This window comes from Anolis carolinensis, chromosome 2, assembly GCF_035594765.1.
Source record: "Anolis carolinensis isolate JA03-04 chromosome 2, rAnoCar3.1.pri, whole genome shotgun sequence".
In the NCBI taxonomy this organism is placed as follows: Eukaryota; Metazoa; Chordata; class Lepidosauria; order Squamata; family Dactyloidae; genus Anolis; species Anolis carolinensis.
Genome location: NC_085842.1, coordinates 158242290 through 158260656, shown reverse-complemented (window position 1 = coordinate 158260656; position 18367 = coordinate 158242290). Strand labels below are relative to the sequence as shown.

The window sequence follows — 18367 nt, the reverse complement described above, 5'->3', positions numbered from 1 at the left end:
TCCTGGGCACTTGGAAAGTAAGCCTGTTTGCAGTTGACAAGCTTGACACAAGGAAGGTCACTGCATCGGTTTGGAAATTGCTGCTGCAAAACACTGCAAGAGCTTTCCAGAGAGTAATGGTGTTCACTGTGCCAGAGGGACATTTTAATTTGTTGTTATAGTCTGCCATGGTCAACATTTTATTGAGAGTTTTATTGCTCTGTACCGATATGGTGAATTGCTGAAAACATAACATATTTACACAAGCACAGTACCAAAATAAGTCTGTATGTATACCTGCTTGGGGGAGAGAGGCATTTCTCCAGTGTATTTTGGACTCCCACAATTCCTAACAACTGGCATTTCTGAGATTTCTGGGAGTTAAAGTCCAAACTACTGGAGGACCAAAGGCTAGGAACCACTGCTTTAGGGTATATGGTTCTCATTCACAGGGTTGCCAGAAATCAACATCAACTTGAAGGAGTTAACAACAATGCAGAACATTTTACTGGAAGAGAAAGGGGATGGCAAGGTATTAGGGCTTTAAGAGGCAGGGAAGGTAACAAGAGGGCAGATCCTGCACCAGGGAGTGATGGCAAACCGAAGAAGGAAGTGGGGTTGTTGTATGTCTTTCGGGCTGTGTGGCCATGTTCCAGAAGCATTCTCTCCTGACGTCAGGAGAGAATGCTTCTGGAACATGGCCACACAGCCCGAAAGACATACAACAACCCTGTGATCCCGGCCATGAAAGCCTTCGACAACACGAAGAAGGAAGTGATTCATAACCTACTGCTGCTTTCACCTCAGTCCCAGCCACAAAGACTGCCACAGCCTGCGAGGCTGGAGTCAGAAGAAGCTACCTAGGTCCTAATGCCAATCCCGTCTGTTTTTTTTTCCTTCCAGCAGCTGGGAGCAGCTGTTGGCTTCTGATGCACATACCACTCAGAAGCCTTAGGCATCTTCTGCCGAAACAGCAAGGTTTTGCAAAAATGCCAAATTCCCTAACAACTTCTATGACTGTAAATATCTGCCAATCCTGGGAATGAATTGTTTGGAGCAAGTGCCCTTGCTGGAGTGCATCAAGCCAAGAACAAGTTTGCATGAAATATGTGTGGGGAAGGATATAAGGAGCTGTTCTATGCTGACTCAGACCAACACTTGACTCAGACCACATTTTTGTTCCCTTCTGATAAAAATCTGAGATCCTCCAAGGCTTGGATATGAGCATTTCCTACCCTTAAATACAGATCTTCTTTAGGCCATGTTTTCACTGTATACTGACCAGGCATGGAAGAAAAGTTGACGGACTATACCTCTAAAAGCAGGAATGACCAGACATGACACACCACAGTGTTAGAATCAGATCAGCACTCTATCCTAATCTAGCAGTCTCAACTATCCATTACTGCTTGGCTAACATACATTGCTCTTTGCAGAATAAAGAAGCAGTACATGTAAGGAAACCACAGACACACACAGCTGGTTTTGAAATGACCTGAAGATTTGCATCTATGTCCCCAATGACATATTGTTGTTGTGTGCCTTCAAATTATTTTCTGACTTACGGCAGCCCTAATGCAAAACTATCACACATTTCTTCAGAGGAGGTTTGTCATTGCCTTCCTCTGAGGCTGAGAGTATATGACTTTCCCAAGGTCACTCAGTGGGTTTTGATGACCAAGTGGGGATTTGAACCCTGGTCTCCAGATTCATAGTCCAATGTTCAAACACGTTAGCACACTGGCTCTCAATAGCATATACTAAGGATAATCCCTAAGGTGAAGAATAACCTCCACGCTTGAATTGTGAGAATCTATTTCTCTTCTTAAGTTGATCCAAAGACACAAAAAAGACCAGCATGCAAAGGACAGAGCTGCCACTCCTTTCATATTACTTCTCCTCCCCTGACCCCAACATGTGCATCTGGAGGTTACAATCCAATGTCTTCCTCTCAGTCCAAACAGTGGGTACGGAAACTCCTTTGGATGAGTTTCCAGTTTGTTCTTCTTCTGAGAAGACGTAGGTATAACAACAACTGATGCCCCATCTACATTGCCATATAGTGCAGTTTAACTGCATCAAACTGCATTATATGAGTCTACATTGTCATATAATGCAGTTCAGTGCAGTTAAACTGCATTACATGACAGTGCAGATGGGGCCTGGGTCCAAGGCATGGTCTTAGGTAGGAAAATGACAAGAGAGACCCCCTATTCCCGTCAGCACACTAGGAATATGTTGGAATTGAATGTATAAATAAAACTACCTTATAATGAGCTAGGCTTTTGGTTTGTCTAGCCCAGCATTGTCTTCTCTCCATCTGGCAGTCTCTCTCTGAGGCCTCAGGCAGAGGTCTTTCCCCAATAGGACTTTCTGACTTAGTAGGGCTATTTTTACTTTCATGTCGAGAATGTAAAGCCAAACTGCATTAGACAAATAGCCCAATTCCAATGTTCTCTTAGTTACAGTGGGGATCACATGCTTCCACAGAAAGAAAAACTAAAAACAGCCTGAGGTTTGAGAATAACTTCTTCAACCTCTGGCCAAAGGAAATTTAAGGACGACATACAAGTTTGACGTTCCAACCACTTCAAACTATGAGTTTATGAGCTAATCCACATGAGCTTGTTTTTCCTTCTCCCCACCTTATAAAAAATAGGGGGGGGGGCTTTTACATGTGGGTTACTGTTGTGCATGTGTGAAAGCCATGCAGTTTTACAGTACAAGCTTACACACACTTACTAGACAAGTCTCTCCTTATTAAAAGGGACTTCCTTTCAGGTAAAGTAGCATCAAATGGTCTTGACTTTATAGACAGAAGAATCATAGAATCATAGAATAGTAGAGTTGGGAGAGACCTCATGGGCCATCCAGTCCAACCCCCTGCCAAGAAGCAGGAAATCGCATTCAAAGCACCCCTCGACAGATGGCCATCCAGCCTCTGTTTAAAAGCCTCCAAAGAAGGAGCCTCCACCACAGCCCGGGGGAGAGAGTTCCACTGCCGAACAGTCCTCACAGAAGAGCATGCACACAGACACCTTAAGCCCAGAACTTATCACAGCAGCTGAAGTTCAAAGTGGCACACAAGGGGAGTCCCCAGTGTTATCTCCAATCACTGACTGAAGGCAACAGTGATTTCCTTCCTCACTATCTTTAAGGGGGCAGGGCTTGCGGGAGGAAAAATCTGATTCTAGCCACTATGCTGCACCCACCTCACAATCTTGACATCCATCTCTGGCTTTAAGAAATTATCAGCCAAAGTTTCAGTTATATAAGTTTTTGTGCCAACTTGGAAAAAAAGGAAGAAAACGAAAACATGAATCACAGCTCCCACACCAGGATGAAAGTTGCTTTGCGAAATCACTCCCTGAGATGACACTCTGATGAGTCACATCCAGACGGACAGCGACCTACAATCTCACACAGCAGCCCCAGACTGTTTTTCTGGGAGAGGGCGGAGGAAGACAAGAAAAAAGCAGAGCCAGATCCTGGCACGCAGAGGAAACAGCAAGTGACATCAGAGGAGCTCTCACGAGATGCTTCAATGGTGATGCCATCTGGGTGTGGTGCGGCTGATACCCTTGCATGCCTAGGCCCTGACTCCTCATTCAGTCCTACCTAGCAATGTCTGGAGGGTGCAACGCGCACGCAAAAGCCAAGCCTAAAAAAGCGGCTGCACAAACACTCATGGTAAAACAGGTTGTGCACACTTGTGCCCTACCTTTCTGAGGAGCAATCTGACTGAAGATTAAAGTCCTTGGAAGGTGTCTTTGAGGTGAGACGATTCAGAACTTTCTGCAGTGGATGAAGAAGGCCTCTGCATAGCTGACCTTGTGAAGAGGCTGGACCTAATGAATGTTGCTTTCAGCCTACTTCTCGATTCCTGATTAACTAATCCACACCTCAGTCTGTTCACATTTCTGGCTGTGCATTCCAGCCTACAAACATGCTCATGTTCCTGTTCAGAGCTCGGAGAAGTTATTTTTGAGATTCAAGTAAACCCCAATTTTGCAAGTTACAGGTCCCCAAAAAGAAGGTTTTGCAAGGTGTTTCTACTGTCTCCACACCTCTCGCACCCCACTATTAACACAACTAGCATTGAAGAATAGCCTCTGGCTGCCTTCGGCAAGCACTCTGTCTTCAACATCGACCAGTAAAATATCTCTAAAACAAGCACAGCCCTCCAGCTATTTTGAATACAAGTCCCATAAACCCTGGCCAACACAGCCAATGATCAGATAGGAGCTGCAGTCCAAACCATTTGGAGGCCATCTAAACTGATGTTCAAAGGAAGGTCAGACCAGAACCATTTCTTATCATTATCCCCAGGATATGACAGTCAGAGATATACTGCACTAGCACCAGGAATGTCCATTAGCAGCTATGGTCTATAGCTGTGACTAAACTATTTGCCTGTCTCAATTTGACTAATCTTATATTTTTAAGCTTCCTGCATTCTTAAAACATTACAATCTGTATGTGTGTATGTGCCTTCATGATGCCTGTAGACTTATGGTAACCCTATGAATTTCACAGGGTTTTCTTAGGCAAGAGATACTTAGAGGTGGTTTTGCCTATTTCTTCCTCCGAAATATAGCCTATGAACACTTGGTATTTGTTGGCATGCTCCCATCCAAGTACTAACCAAGTCTAACCCTGCTTAATTTTCAAAATCAGAAGGGATCTGGTGCCTTTGGGGTATGGTGAGACAGATATTATAGTCACTCAAGATAATAAAGTTTACTGTTACTTATATGGCATGTGACTAAATACTTTCTTTTCTCCTGAACTCACTGCTAATAAATTTCTTTCTCTGCCATTCGTAATTTAGTAAATTTCTTCCTTGCTTCCACTCAAGTCCCCCCAGATGTTGTTAGACTGCCATTCCCAGCAGCCCTCCTCAGCACAGCCAGTGGAGTTGAACGTTGGAAGGTGCAGACCAACACCATCTGGAGAGCCATATGATTCTTACCTCGGCCTTAAACAAAATATACTGTTTTTCTCCTGATGCATCTTAAGACCTAGAGCAGAGTTACTCCATGGAATGTGCTGATCGGTGAGTTGGTAGGTGCTTGTTCCTGGAGAGTTTGCAAGAAGGAATTAAACAAATGTAGTGACAAGACACAAATACTGAACCATTACTTGGCACACTGGGAGGAATGAATTGCCAGTCGTTCACATCAGTGAGTTTGGACAGCACTGAACTAGATCATGATCCAAACCACCTGATGAAGACAATCTATATACCCTAGACCTGACTTCTAAACTGTTCCAATTGTCCCTATAAATAAAGTTTACATTGTTCACAGATGAGAATGATGCATCCCTCTTAGTTATTATATAGCAGTTCCCATCATTACTTACCATTGGCTACTAAGCTGGCAAGGGCTGATGGAAACTACAAAATCTGGAATTTGTACATTTGGAAGCCCTACTATACCCCACAAGCTGGGTTCAGTTCTTGTCCAAGAGATTTCTAATCTTATTGCATAGATGCACTCCGAGATTTGGTTCTAACACAAATAAAATCTTCAATCAAATAGTGAGTATACCCTGAACACACGTGTATCAAGGCACGGCTTCCTGGCTCAGTTAGTAGGCAGGTTTCAACTAGGACCCCTCCCAGTTGAAACCTATACACCAGATAGTTTAAAGCTAAGTAGATGACTAAGGAAAGGATTTGAATGGACAGCAAGGCAAGCAATCCAATTCTTTAACACTTTATACCCCAATAAAGTAAGCAATTTTTTTCTAATAATATACTCCATCACAAGATTATATTTATATTGCTTTTCAGTGAAGGGCAAAAGAGTAGCACAACAAACATGCATTTATATATTACGTAGATATGCACTACATTTGGCTACTCTTTTTTTATATTCCACCTACTGTATCTGCCATTATGGCACCCAAGGCATCTTGTAACAAGAGTTAATGCAAAATTCAGTCAAATCCCACCAATTCATCCCTCCCTTCGTATCATACACTCAACACACTATAGGATTGCATTGGCATTCAATTACAGTGAAGCACATAAAAGCAGTGTGACAGAGACCAATTAAAAAGCACTTAAATAGGCCATCATAATAAAACCAGTTATAAGAAAACCCCTGGAATTGATTTGTATGTTCTTCTTTCATAAAGGAAATTTTCTTTCTTATGTCTGAATCTGTGTTAAATACCGTAATCCTGACTATGGTGATCCAATGAAACTACATACCATAAATGAAACAGATATCACCTGACAGTAGAGTAGTGGTAATTGTTGAAGTGCAGGAACTCATTAGCAAAACAGCCAACATTTAATCCCTGGGATCTCCAGATAAAGGAAGAAAACAGGCCAGTCTGGAATGGAAAGTTGCCGCCAAGTCATACAGACCAACTTTCCAAGGTTGTGCCCACAAAAAAAATGTTGGTGCCACAACAGTATCAGCTCCAGTTACTGTTGTCCAATGGTGAGGGATCATGCAAGTCCGAGTCAAAAGACACAGAGGCCACCAAGATGAAGAACGCCAAAATAAATAATACCAATAAGTGTACTAAAGGAGCTTCCTATGTGACCAGACATCCTGCAAGGCCATGGGAAAAAAACCTAAAACAACCATATTATTGACTCTGGCTGAAACAAAGGAAGAGACAGAGGTTTTCCATGCCAGGAATGGCAAAGACTTTGTGGCCACTCACTGTCTCTTTCCCCGTCATAAAAGTATAAGCTGAGATAGTCACTTCTGCTAGTACTTATTTAGCTACATCGAGAGAAGTAAAGCATTCAGCAGAGAGGCAGGGCTTTGCTGAAGAGGGTTTTCCCACGGAGGAGATAAGAGAACAGGAAGTACAAGGTGTTCCCCTCCCTTCCATTCAACATCAGCTTCCTCTTTGGTATTTTACTGCCATGGCAGAATTTAGCAGAGAAAATACAAGGAAAGTTGTGTGTGTGCCTATGCATGCGTGTGTGAAAATGAGCACATGCAGACAGGCATGCACAAGGGTATTCTATACCACGGGCCTTTTTTCTCACTAGCCATACCTTTTCCACATTGCAGTTTTGCATCATTTACTCGACTCCCCAACTGTCTCTCAGACTGCAATTCAAGGCAGCCCACAACATGATTAAAATATTGCAAATACAAATTTCGTGGACAGAGCCCTATTATATTATGGTATAATTTTAAACTGTAAATGTTCCATGGTATGTATTTGGATAGGCTTCTAGAGAGGAGGCATCCACCAGCTCCCCTGCACAACTAGAGCTTGTTAGAAGTGGCGTACATACTGCCAGTTATGGACCAGGGAGATGAACAAAGACGGGGGAAAGGGGATAGCCCTGTCACCCTCCTAGACCTCCAGAACAATGCATACAATGCAATGTGGAAGTCTGAAAGGACAGCAGGTACTTTTTATTTATTTTTTTACAATAGCCCAAGTGCAACCGGAAGGTGCCTGTGAACCTCCTTGTCCTTCTGTGCCACCAACTTGTATTGCGCAGCCGTGCAATCAGGAAGCCAGTGCAATAATGCTAGCAAATCTTCAGGTTCCAGCAGTATGCGATCAGGTATGGTACTTTAAAAGACAACTAGACAAGTTACAGTATCAGAAGACATTAGAATTTTTCATCTTGACCTCATACAGAAGAGATTTTCTACACTAGAGCTTTCCAAACTGTGTGACACATTAGTGTGTCGGCTGCTGAGTGTATATGTGGCACAAACGTAAGGAGAAATAACACAAGTCTTGGAAATGTATGCCATTTACAAATCATATATTATAATCTAAATGAAAGACTTTCATTAGATATGTCGTGTCCCCATAAATTTTGTTACTACAATTTATATGTATCTGTATCTCGTATAAGGGATTGATTTAATATCTAGTTTAATAATAAAACTGAATGACTGTGTCGCAAAATAATGCACATCTAAAAAGTATGTCACTCACATGAAATGTTTGGAAAGCTCTACACTCTAACCATTATCATTCAGTTCTTAGAAGATTAGACAGACAAGGAGATGGGTATGGAGATATACTAATTTGATCTGTATCTAAGAAGCTAAAACTATGACTTATTCCAGATTTTTGAAGTAGAAGATAAAACTTATTTTTGCTTTTATCTAAACAAATGTGATTCTAAAGGAAGGCTACAGGAAAAGAATGACTTTAATAAATTAAATTCTGGTAAAGGACTCTGCAATCTGTCTCTTTCTGGAGACATGTTGCCTTTCCTGTTCAACAGAAGTCTGTGTTTATAACACTCCCTGTTTTGGACACATCTGTACTATGGGCGAAACATACCTGCCAACATTGTGGCTTGCAATGCCATACAATTTAAACCACTCCTTTGAGGCACAACAACTGCTACTATGGCCCAAGAATCTCAAATCTAATTCACATTGTTTACTTATTTAAAACAGAGGTGGGCAACATTAGCAGATGAAGGACCCAATGTTTTGATACTTCTAAAAACAGAATGGGAGGAGATATGGGAAACAAGACAATTAAAAACATGTCAATTAGAATAAAAGAAAATTATTATAAACTAATTTGGAAGTGGTATTTAACACCAAGAAGGTTAAATATTATGAATAAGAATAATAATGAAAAATGCTGGCGAGGGTGCCAGGAAATTGGAACCTACATGCATATGTGGTGGGATTGTAAACATGTAAAGAGTGTTTGGGAATTGGTCATAAGGGAAATAGAAAATATTATGAATATAAAAATTAGAAGGAATCCAGTGGAAATATTACTTTTAATTAAAAAAAGAGGATGAGAAAGATAAGAGAGAAAATTTTTTAATAGACATGCTATTAACAGCAGCTAGATTACTAATTAATGAATGGTATAAAGAAGTTTGGCAAATGGCACTGAATGACAAGCTAACATCAAATTTAAAAGTAAAGAAGGGATTATGGAAAAAATGATTTTGAAAGTATTTGGAGAAAATTTCTAGAAAAATTGTTGGAAAAAGAAAACAGGAATTTACCTCCAAATGAAGAATTGAACTTTTGGTGGGACTAAAGAAGAAGAGATGGCTCCAGAGAAGGGGAGCACAGGGGTGAATGTAAATAAAAGAGGGGGAAATGTATAGAATATGTTTATATAATTGTAACTTTTTTCAAATAATAATAACAATAAAAATAATTACAAATCTTAAAAAAAGAAAAAAGAAAGTTAAATAAAATAAAATAAAATACCTAAAAAAATAAAAAATAAAAACAGGACAAAAGGCTTTATATTCGGTGTCTTCTTAGCCGACTGTAAAAATGGGTAGTAAGATAGCCTAAACACACGACTTACAAACTAAACACATGACTCAGACAATGAGAGAATGGCAATAAAATTTAATTGTCATTTCCACAAAAGCTATTCATTTCGATAAGACTTGCACAAGAGGACCTTCCACAAGTTTTGTTACCTAAGAGCTTTATCTCATGTGGCCCCTCTCCTGCAACATTTGGATTGTCCATTACACATGCTATGCAACTGGATTGCTGTTTTCCCTTCCACATCTTCTAAACCGGTGGTTCTCAACCTGTGGGTCTCCAGATGTTTTGGCCTTCAGCTCCCAGAAATCCTAACAGCTGGTAAACAGGCTGGGATTTCTGGGAGTTGTAGGCCAAAACACCTGGGGACCCACAGGCTGAGAACCACTGCTCTAACCATTCTAGGATGACTGTGTCCATTAGTACCAAAACCTTATCACAACCAGCTACATACCTCCTCCAATATTATTCTTGCCCCTTTTCACTGTTCCTTTTCTGAGAAATGTCAGAGTTGGAGGGAGGGAAGGAATAGCACAAGCAAGCGGCTGCTGCCTAAGTGCAATGCCAATCAAAAGCATGTTAGGTATCCTTGGAGTATCAGCATCTCCCACTTCCCCCATGTTTTGCTGTCATAGTGTTGTGGAAGGAAGCTCATGCATTATGCCCATATGGAAGAGGTCAAGCAGAAAGTCAAAGACAAAAACCACTTTCCTCTCTTCCTCCCCCCCCCCCCATGATTTGCTTTCACTCCAGTCCGAAGAACTCCTATCCCACAGCAGCACAGTTGTGTGTGTGTGTGTGTGTGTGTGTGTGTGTGTGTGTGTGTGAGAGAGAGAGAGAGAGAGAGAGAGAGAGAGAGAGAGAGAGAGAGGATGAGACATTACCATGCCATGGCATTACATCATGATAGTAAAAGAGACTCTGGAAAATGGTTGACTCTCTCACCCAAAGAACACACCCATGATTAACCAAAACTGGTATAATAATGCAACTTTCACCAAGAATTCATAGCACGACAGATGCAAGAAAGGAGATCAATCATCGATTTTGTGTTAGTAAAAAGAACAGCTATTTAAACAGTCTCCCACTGGATCACAAAAGAGTAACAACGTCATGCGGTAAGGTGATAATGCAATTGTAACTTACTATCTTCTGTGATTGGACTCTATGGGACCTTCCACATAGCCCTATATCCCAGAATATCAAGGCAGAAAGTCCTACAATATCTGCTATCAACTGGGTTATCTGAGTCCACACTGCCATATATTCCAGCTCAAAACAGATAATGTGGGATTATATTCAGCTGTATGGAAGGGGCCTAAGTCATAACTCTAGTATTTGGGTTTACAATGAGCCCCTGGTATCTGCTTGGGTTTGCTTCCAGTACACTCCATGGGTATCAAAATCCATGGATGCTCAAGTCTCATTATATAGGCACAGTACTACAAAGTACTACAATGGGGGTAGTGAAATGGTGTCAGAGTTTGCCTTTTGGGTTTTAAAACATATTTTCCAGCCATAGATGGTTGAATCTACCGATGCAGAATTCATAGTAAAAGACCAAGTATATTTAGAAAAGACTCTAAAAAGATTTTTTAAAAGAAACTTCAATGCTTTATATTTCTCTACGAACAATTAAGTGGTTGAATGTAATAAACAGTCTTATTTTCTGCATTTATAGACTGTTTATCTGCAACTGCACTCAAGATAAATTGTCTCCACCTAGGGAAGCGATATGGAAATGGGCAGATTTAGATTCAGTCAATTCAGATATCCTGGCAGCATGGGATACTTCCAGTACTGGGGAGGAGGAGGAGGAGGAGGCTTCCTGGTTCTAGCCAAGTTGATGGAGGACATTTTCCTGTCTCACCGGTTCCTTTGACAAAGCCAGAAGGCTAAATCAAGAAGTTAGTTTATATTACTGGTGCCAGTGGCATTCAACTCAACCAGAAACCCTAAATTCACTATTATTTTTGAATCCTATATTATCCTATACTCCTGCCTTGTTCAAACTTGTTTCCCCTCTAGCTTGACAAAAACTGCTAATGCCACAGCTGCAGCAAACTTAGTGTGTCAATATCAGAGAGGAGAAAAACTCAAGGCCCATCTAGTAACATTTTGGAAAACACCCCTTTTCCTCAATGCAATGCATCTATAACCTCTTGACCACTACATGATTAAATAGTACAAATACAAATTTGGTGGATAGAGCCCTGTTGTTTATTCGTTCAGTCGCTTCTGACTCTTCATGACTTCATGGACCAGCCCACAGCAGAGCTCCCTGTCGAACATGGCCGCCCCCAGCTCCTTCAAGGTCAAGCCAGTCACTTCAAGGATAACATACATCCATCTTGCCCTTGGTTGGCTCTTCCTTTTTCCTTCCATTTTCCCCAGCATCATTCTCTTCTCCAAGCTTTTCTGTCTTCTCATGATGTGGCCAAAATACTTCATCTTTGCCTCTAGTATCCTTCCCTCCAATGAGTAGTTGGGCATTATTTCCTGGAGGATGGACTGGTTGGATCTTCTTGCAGTCCAAGGCACTCTCAGGATTTTCCTCCAGCACCAAAGTTCAAAAGCATCTATCTTCCTTCGCTCAGCCTTCCTTATGGTCCAGCTCTCGCATCCATAGGTTACTATGGGGAATACCATTGCTTTCACTATGCGGACCTTCGTTGCCAGTGTGATGCCTCTATTCTTCACTATTTTATCGAGATTGGTCATTACTCTCCTCCCAAGAAGTAAATATCTTCTGATTTCCTGTCTGCAGTCTGTGTCTGCAGTAATCCTTGCACATAGAAATACAAAGTCTGTCACTGCCTCCACATTTTCTCCTTCTATTCGCCAGTTATCAACCTGTCTGGTTGCCATGATCTTGGTTTTCTTGATGTTTAACTGCAACCCAGGTTTGCACTTTCTTCTTTCACCTTGGTGATAAAGCTCCTCAGCTCCTCCTCACTTTCAGCCATCAGAGTGGTATCATCTGCATATCTAAGGCTGTTAATGTTTCTTTCAGCAATTTTAAATCCAGCCTTGGATTCATCAAGCCCTATGCAAGGTGTATTTCACTTCATCCCCTAATGTGGATTCCTTGGAAGACTAAATAACACAAGGATGTGTATGAACCTCCTGTATGGGCGTTAATTTGTGATTCATTGCATATTAAAATCCAAGGGCAACAAGGTCAGATGCAAGAAAAGTCAAGTCTTGCATGCTCACAAGAAGAATAAATTATGCAAAATGATACACACGGTGTAAATCAAAAGCCAATCAGATTTGACTTGAAAAATGGTTCCCATATCTGCTCAGGTGGAACCGTTCTTCCCACAAGTAGGCAGTGGAAAAAAAGAAAGAAAGGTTTAGCAGCAATTGGTATTTTCCAACTGGGTGCCCTTTAGATGTACTAGATTCCTACCATCCCCAACCAGCATGTCCCGTTTCACTTCCAGAAATGGTATGTGGTCAGAAACTTCTTCCTTGACCTCAAGTTCTCTATTAGTTTCCCTGAATTACCAAAACAAACAAAAAACAGGGAAAAAAATTCTTGGAGGTTTCATATGGAAGCAGCTTCAAAGGATACAGTGGGCAAGCATGGTGCTAGTTTCCTGATTGCCCTGCCTATCACTCTCCAGATCATAAACCTGCTCTTGGAAGATTTCTAGTTTCAGAGTTCTGTGGGATGGGCTTTCTGGAATTAAAAGTTCTCCATCAAGTACTCATTCTACTAAATATAAAGAAGGGATGAAATTATTTGCTAATTCCCTTCTCAAAATATGCAATGGGTAATTTTAGCAATATCTGTCCTGCTGCAAAAAAAATTGTTTGAAAATTACATTGTTTTTGAAAACTACCCTACATATTCATGTATAAGTCTAGAAATTTTTGTCAAAGTATCAACACAATAAATATAGGTTGACTTGTCCACAAGCCAGTGTGAGTACTGTACTTTAACTCCCACCAGAAAAGGAACCATGCCCTCCTTGAGTAGAGTATCAAAAGGCAAGAATGTATGCTGACATCTGTCAGGGGCGCTCTGAATGCGATTTCCTACGTCTTGGCAGGGGGTTGGACTGGATGGCCCATGAGGTCTCTTCCAACTCTATGATTTTATGATTCTATGTAGTCCATCCCAGGAAAGGCTAAAGAAGCACTGACCCACTCTACTCCCTCTGACATGGCACTGCTTTGTGAATGCCTGAGTAAGGAAATGGCAGCAGCGCCTCCCCACACCCCCCAGGACAGCATTAGTGCTTTTCCTTCTCCACAAAATGACCTTCAACCTATCATATCAAAAACTATAATTTTGGCCCCCAAACTTGTCCTCAACTTATATAGCATTGGGTCTCAACCTGTAGGTCCCCAGATGTTTTGACCGTCAACTCCCAGAAATCCTAACAGCTGAAAAACTGGCTGGGATTTCTGGGAGTTGTAGGACAAAACATCTGGGGACCTACATGTTGAGAACCACTGTTATAAAGGAAGTCGACTTACACTCAAGTTTATACAGTAAGCACAATCTGGGCCATTTCTGAGCAAAATTCACATGTGGCTGCTTTGTGCAGAAAACAAATGTTTTCTGTGCAGAAAATAATTTTCCTGGGAAGGAACATTTTCTGTGCAGAACATGCTGTTTTCTAATCTCAACTGATAAGTGAACTTTGCATAGAGTAAATCTCCAATTGCAGCATTTAAATGAACAGGAAACAGCTCATAAAAATGCACTGAAATATATTTCCAAAGCAGAAAATGCAATTTTCTGAGCACATGTTGTGCAGAATAAGCCACAAACGGTGAAGATTCCAGTCTAGGATTGCTTTCTCAATACTTGAGAAACACGTTTTAAAACCATTTTTCAAATTCTTTTTTAATATTCTTTCCATCTCTAACACAAAGGCCAGCTGAAGGCTTTTGAGGAAGCTTAAATATCACTCCTTGAAGGCAATAGCTCTCTGCTGTTCACTGTCTCCAGCATCTGGATATAGACTGCCTCCAAATACGGAGGCACCATTATGATCACACATCCACTATTTCTTCTTTAAGCTATTGTATGTTATTCTTGTTGGGACCTGCCTGTGATTTGGGCAGCTTAAATTCCTAAATAAAATAATAATAACACCTAACAGCCACCAATAGATCCGTCCTTCAGTAATAGAAAGGGCCCTGCCTACCTCCCCCCAGCCTATACAGAAAGACACGAAAGATACCATTTAGTTGAAACAACATGAGGAACAAGTTGAACTTGTTGCTAATCTCCAAGGAATCTACCCAGTTGCCCAGGCTAAGACTGATGATTTCACCCATGATTTGAAGGAAATGAAAAAGTATGATTGGAATTTTAAAAACTGTAAACATTGCTTTGCATCATGTTCCACGCACATGAACCTAAACGATCATTTTCTAGAAAGAGTCAAAAGGTGCCCTGAACTCGCATGGAAAATTTTGGGCTTTCAATTTAAGTCTAAATAATAAATATGAAGTAAAGCAATTCAAACGTATATTTCAAGGGCAGGGGGAGGGGGGATACAGAAATGCAACCTCTTTATTCTGGAAGTAGAGGAAATGGTTAAGGGAGTGAAACCAAAACTGTACTACAGTCTATGTTTTGGTCCAAACAGATAACACAACAAGTTTGAAGACTCTCTGATCAAATGTGGATCCAAAGAGCACACCTAATGCTTTACATTGCAGCATAGATTTTGCTCCATAGTAAGATACAGATGGCAAACTGGCTTTCTTCCTTAAGGAAGATTAGGTTTTTGGCTTTTTCAACTTCATCACCTGCAATTTTTCTGCTCTGTACCTGTGGCAGCAGACGGTGGTCAGAATTGAACAAGGTGATCTTGAGAAGAGATGGAGGGGCTCTGGCTGAGGCATGGGACTAGGTTAATTGTCTTTTTGATCCTCATCTAATCTCCTCATTTTATGAAATTAATGCTTGACATTGTTCCACCAGGTGCATCACATTAAGAATGTCTCTATTGCAAAGAATCCAAGGGTTCATTTTGAGCACAGATTCGATTATACTAGGAAAAAAGAAAGTGGCAGAACAACTTTTAAGATCATCTTGTACCTGAGACATTGATACCTGTTTGTTTTGCTCTGGTCCCCCAACATCTGCAAGAAACTAACTTTGCACCTGTTGTGCCTCTGCTCTCATCTTTTGAGGGAGAAATCTAATGGGTTAAAATTCAGATTCAAAATGAATTGTTTGGAACAAGGTACAGAATGGTACTTGAAAACACACACACACACACGAGATATAAATGTACAGATATGAAGGGGACAAGTTAAAAGTTTAAAACAGATTACTTTAACTCTACAAGTGATTTGTATGTTTCATTCTGTACCAGGATTAAGAATGAGAAGGTCCCAATTTCAACCAGTGCCATTAGAATAGAAATAACAACCCTGATACAAGACTATACAGTGGATGAATTATATCAACAGATTTCTACCCTCTAAGGTCAGAAAATGTGCTTGAGACTTGCTAGTCCTCTGGTCAATTCATTTTTGCCTCAACCACACCTACATGTTGCCCTCTGGGCCCAACAACCCGAGGACCAGACAGTACTATCTTCAGGAAAGAGATCTTCAGTGCCATAAAAGAAGGACAATTTCCAGCTGTTTATTGTGTTTATATCAGTTTCATTTCCATCTCTATTCTTTCTTCAAATACAGTAAAAGCATTTTTTCTAAATCCTCATCCACCCCAGCCTATCCTGCTACAAAATTTGAAGCCTATATAGAAGCTAAATAAGAGCAACTTCTCGAACAGGAAATACTAATGATGATTCAAGATTTCTATACTTTTCAGGTTTGTACACTATTTTAAACCATGCAAGAGATTAGTGTGAGCGTGCCTCAGATGATTAGCATCTCAGGCCAGTCTGCCACTGTTTGGGAAAGTTTCACCTTATCTCCAACAACGGCTGTGTTTTGCTTTGGTTTTCTAAGATAGGATGCACTTCCTAAGCGTATGAACAAACATAAAGACACAAGTGAATGAATGAAACTAACGAGAAGCTTTATAATGCACCCAGGGAGTGCAGATTCCGAACTTTTGCATGGGGGTAAGCACACCTTCAACATTTTCTTAGCAAAAGCTTTCTTTTGGATTAATGAACGCAGACATTTATAAGACGCCATTTTAAAAATATTCAATTCAGTACTCTCAATGGATCAAGAAAAGCTCAAGCTGGCCTTTGGCAAGTCAGTTTCTTTATCTAGCCTACTTGAATGGGCCATTATGGGAACCATAGGGATAAAACTATGGATTTTGTCCTTGAGCTTTTAGCTAGAGGGAGGATAAACAATGCAGTAGATAATATTGGTTTGAGTGTTGGATTACATCTCTGGAGACCAGGATTTGCATCTGTGCTCAACCATGAAATCCACTGGATGACCTTGGCAAGTCACTCTTTCAACCTCTGAGGAAGGCAATGGTAAATGTCTTCAGAACAAATCTTGCCAATAAAACCCCTTGATAAAACTCACCTTAGGGTCATCTTAGATTGAAAATATCTTGATGGCACACAACAACAACAATATAATATAGCAACTATTCAAAGCTCAGCTACTTGAACTAGACAAGTGAAAATCTGCCATATTTTTATATGCAAACTGACATGTCAACGAGAACAGCATTTTTCAACAGTTTGAGTGACTAATATCAAATACAGGGTACCATTTGTATGACTAAAGGTGGTCTCAGAGATACATCAAAGTTTGGAACTTTGGCTACTTAAAAAAATATTGCTATAGCTCCAAATTTCAACAGAAGTAGTTGTGCTTGCAGTTAGATTTTTAAAAAACAGCAGTATTTTTCTTCTTATTTCCAGAAGTAACTATATTTTATTACTTCTAAATTACTAAATTTCACTACTACAAATGGCTAATTAGTTCACCCTATTTTGGTCTGAACACCCTCAGTAGATCACAAGACAATAGGATAAATTGCTGTACAAGCCAATACTTTCAATATGTGACACACTTCTTTCGGAGAAGCACAATTTCTCTAAAGACAGAAATAAATTAATAGTTACTGTCTTACTGCGGAAGGAGTGAAGTTATCCCTAGTTAACATGCAACCACAGTATCATGCAATTAAATTCAAGACATTGGGGAAAGGAATTCATTACACTTAACGACTTGTTCCTTTTCTAAGAAAACCCTATGAAATTCATGGAGTCATCAAAAGTTGACTGGCAGATACATGTACACTTATTTTCACACTCAAGAACTCAAATTCTGGTGTCCCCCCCCAAAAAAAATTTTGGTCTTCAATTTTCAGAAGTCTTAGTCAGTAAAGATTAATGCTTGGAGGAGTTATCGGAACCAAAATCCCAAATATATTGAAGAGCAGAGAACCATCACTCCAAGACGTATCCACAGATGCATGTAGAATCATAGAATCCTAGAATTGGGAGAGACCTCATGGGCCATCCAGTCCAATCCCCTGCCAAGAAGCAGGAAAATCACATTGAAAGCACCCCCGACAGATGGCCATCCATGTTTTACATCTTTATCCCACTGTTGGCACTGTTGGACATGCCATGACTAGGAATCCCTCTTTCAAGTGCTCTTCAACTCTGTGAAGACTGTAGCACCCAGCTTCATGTCGGTTTGGCATAAAAATATTGTGACTCTTTTGCAGCGCTATTGTGTCCGTACTTCACAGACTGTCTATGTTAAGAGTCCCTCCCAGCCACATTCTTCACAGGGTAAGCCTATACTTAGCCTTGCAAGGAAACACACACAACACACGCTCCTACACACCTCTTTGTGTTCCGTACCAATCCTTTGCCACTTTGGTACCATGGTTTATTAGTATATGTTTATTTTCCAAATTTTGAATTTGTCTCAGAACAAAGCATCTTTCCGAAAAAGAATGTGTGGCAAGAGGACTAAAGGCGATCCAAAAAGCTGTGAACTTCCTCCTACAGGAATAAAAATTGTCTCTTTCTTTGCCCTGCTTTTTATGTAGTTTGTATGTATCTCTATTTATGGTGACACCATTATAGGGTTTTGTATAGGTGACCCTGCTTAGCTTCCAAAATGAGACAGGATCTGGTGCCTTGATCCATGATTTAGACGTAAATAAAACGGCGCTCCATGCAGTCATGCCGGCCACA

The 18367-nt window shown here is 40.6% G+C and overlaps 1 protein-coding gene across 3 annotated transcripts in view; it reads right to left on the bottom strand.

The window, feature by feature from the left end:
• The window catches only part of rbms2 (RNA binding motif single stranded interacting protein 2), an 85518-nt gene that overhangs the window by 46364 nt on the left and 20787 nt on the right, over nt 1-18367 (bottom strand). The window lies entirely within an intron of this gene.